General features: G+C 41.3%; 1 non-coding gene across 1 annotated transcript; it reads left to right on the top strand.

Annotated features, from left to right (window-relative positions):
* The first annotated feature begins 208 nt into the window (after positions 1 to 208).
* TRNAS-GGA lies at positions 209 to 281 on the top strand. Its single transcript has one exon. It is a non-coding gene; the product is annotated as a tRNA-Ser (tRNA).
* The last annotated feature ends 2221 nt before the right edge of the window (positions 282 to 2502 follow it).

The following is a 2502-nucleotide window of genomic DNA, read 5'->3' as shown; positions in this document are numbered from 1 at the left end:
TTTGTTGCTGACTCATATACTTCCCAGGCAAGAATACACATGTGTATATTCCTGTGGACACAGAAGCCTGGCAGGCTACAGTCCATGGGGTCACAAAGAGTCAGACACAACTTAGTAACTAAACAACTATATATATGTGTGTGTGTGTGTATATATATATATATATATATATATATATATATATATATATATATATATATACAGGGCTTCCCTGGTGGCTCAGAGGTTAAAGCGTCTGCCTGGAATGCAGGAGACCCAGGTTCAATCCCTGGGTCAGGAAGATCCTTTGGAGAAGGAAATGGCAACCCACTCCAGTACTCTTGCCTGGAGAATCCCATGGACGGAGGAGCCTGGTAAGCTACAGTCCATGGGGTCGCAAACAGTTGGACACGACTGAGCGACTTCACTTTCATATATATACACACCCTATTGGTTCTTTCTTTGGAGACCCCTAACACAGTCATGTTCTCAGTCAACGTCTGATGACTGAGTGCAGAACTCATGGACGTGGGCACTGAAGAAGGATACGTGTAGTTGTGAAAATCTGACTCCTGCACAACCAGTGCCCAAAACTCTTTAAAATTCAAAGTACAGTGTTGGAGGAAATTTCCACTCTCTACAATTGCCAAATTTTGACATTTCCCCCCCCTGACGTTTTTATTTTCTCTTATCAGAAAGGGTAGAATTTCTTCTGAAAAAGAGAAGAAAAAGAAGATACATAGAATATCTGTTTTAAGTGTTATTTTTGTTCTTGAAAAGGCTTCTCATAGACTTTAAAAGAAAGCTTTTTTCCTTCAGAGATTTATTTTGATAGAATTATCTGAGCCTTGTCAGAGAGAACAAAATTTTTGTGAGCCTACCATACCAGTAAAATGCCAAATTATATGCTGTAAGTTTTTTATTATCTCTGGGTCCAGTCAAAGAGAGAAAAGATTTTGAATCCAGAACTATTAGCATTTGGAGACAAAAGAGAGCCTTCACTGCAGCTGATACCCTGGGGCTTGTTCCCCGGCCCTGCAGGCTCCATCCCTCAGGTGGGAAGATGCTGTATCCCCATCACACACACACACACACCCACACACACACCTTTTCTAGGAATCCAAGGAGTTTAAAACAGGATCAATTTCCTTAGCAACTTCTTTGAAAAGCTTTAAGTTAACTTTATAATGAATATCAGGAGATGAGCATACACACACACAACACACCCCTCAAAGTAACATTTTACTGAGGGCGTTAAATCCACGCTAGTTTATTGTGATCACAAAGAAGTAGCAGAATGCAGTGGGAAGAGTTTAGACTTTAAAACCAGACACACCTGGACGTGAATCCCAGTTCAACTACTGTCTGGCTCTGCTACCCTAGGCAAATTACCTAACCTCTCTGAGCCTCAGTTTCTTTATTCGTAAAGAGGAGATAATAATAACACCTATGGTTAGAATTTAAAAATTATGTATGTAAAATGCCTTAGGTATTGGCTTGCCTGTAGTAGGCTCTCCATACGTGGTATGCTGTTACTATAAATGAAACCTGGACTACAACATCTGAGAGACAAACTACACACGTTGGAGGCATCACAGGCAGGCTGGTTTGAGGGGAAACAGGCACCGACAGACAGCAAGTTGGTGAAGCTGTGAAAACAAGCAGGGGCCACATCAGAGAGGAGCTCATGTGACCAGAGTAAGGACTTTGGATTTTTGTTCTCAGTGTAATGGAGAAGCCATAAAGAGTTTTGATTAGGGGAATTAAATTATTCAATTATGTTTTAAAAATATTTCTTTGGTTGCTATGTAGAAAACATACTGTGGCTGAATGGTTAGCAGACTATTTTAGCAGTCTGGGTGAGAGCTGATAATTGTGAGAGGTGATGAGGCAGACAGCAGCAAGTGTTTGGAAGTGCAGTATGACATGATGTGGAGCTGACAGAACTTGCTGATAGGCTGGAGGCATCGTATGAGAGAGAGGGGAGGAAAAATATGATATTTAGGATTTTGCATTGAGGAATTAGAAGAATGGAACAGCTATGAGACAGGGAAGACTGTGGGAGAAGCAATTTGGGTCAGAGAGAATAGGGCATGAAGAGTTCTGCTTTAGACGTGTGAGGTTTGTGACATCTTTTAAACATCCAAGGGGAAATTGGAGACTGGACCTCAGAGGAGAGGTGAGATATGAGTTTGGGTGTCATCATCCTAAAGATTGGTATACAGAGCCACGAGACTGGAGGGGACTGACAAGGTAGAGTCAAGGAATCTGAGGCCCAGGACACTGCATTGTTTAGAGGCTGGAAAAAGGAGGAAATCCAGTAAAATAAGACTTTGCAGGAACAGTCACCCCTGGATTTGGCTACTCAACCATACTGGTAAGTGAAATGGTGGGAACAAAACCTGATATGAATAAGTTCCAGAATGAATGGAGTAAAGGGAAAAAAAAATAGTATAGGCAACTCTTCAGGAATTTTACTGTAAAGGGAAAAAAAAAAAGAGAGAGAGAAGCTGGAGGGAGAAG

The sequence above is a fragment of the Bos indicus x Bos taurus genome, chromosome 11, assembly GCF_003369695.1.
Source record: "Bos indicus x Bos taurus breed Angus x Brahman F1 hybrid chromosome 11, Bos_hybrid_MaternalHap_v2.0, whole genome shotgun sequence".
Lineage (NCBI taxonomy): Eukaryota > Metazoa > Chordata > Mammalia > Artiodactyla > Bovidae > Bos > Bos indicus x Bos taurus.
The sequence above is the reverse complement of the archived record's forward strand: the minus strand, read 5'-3'. Positions and strand labels throughout refer to the sequence as shown.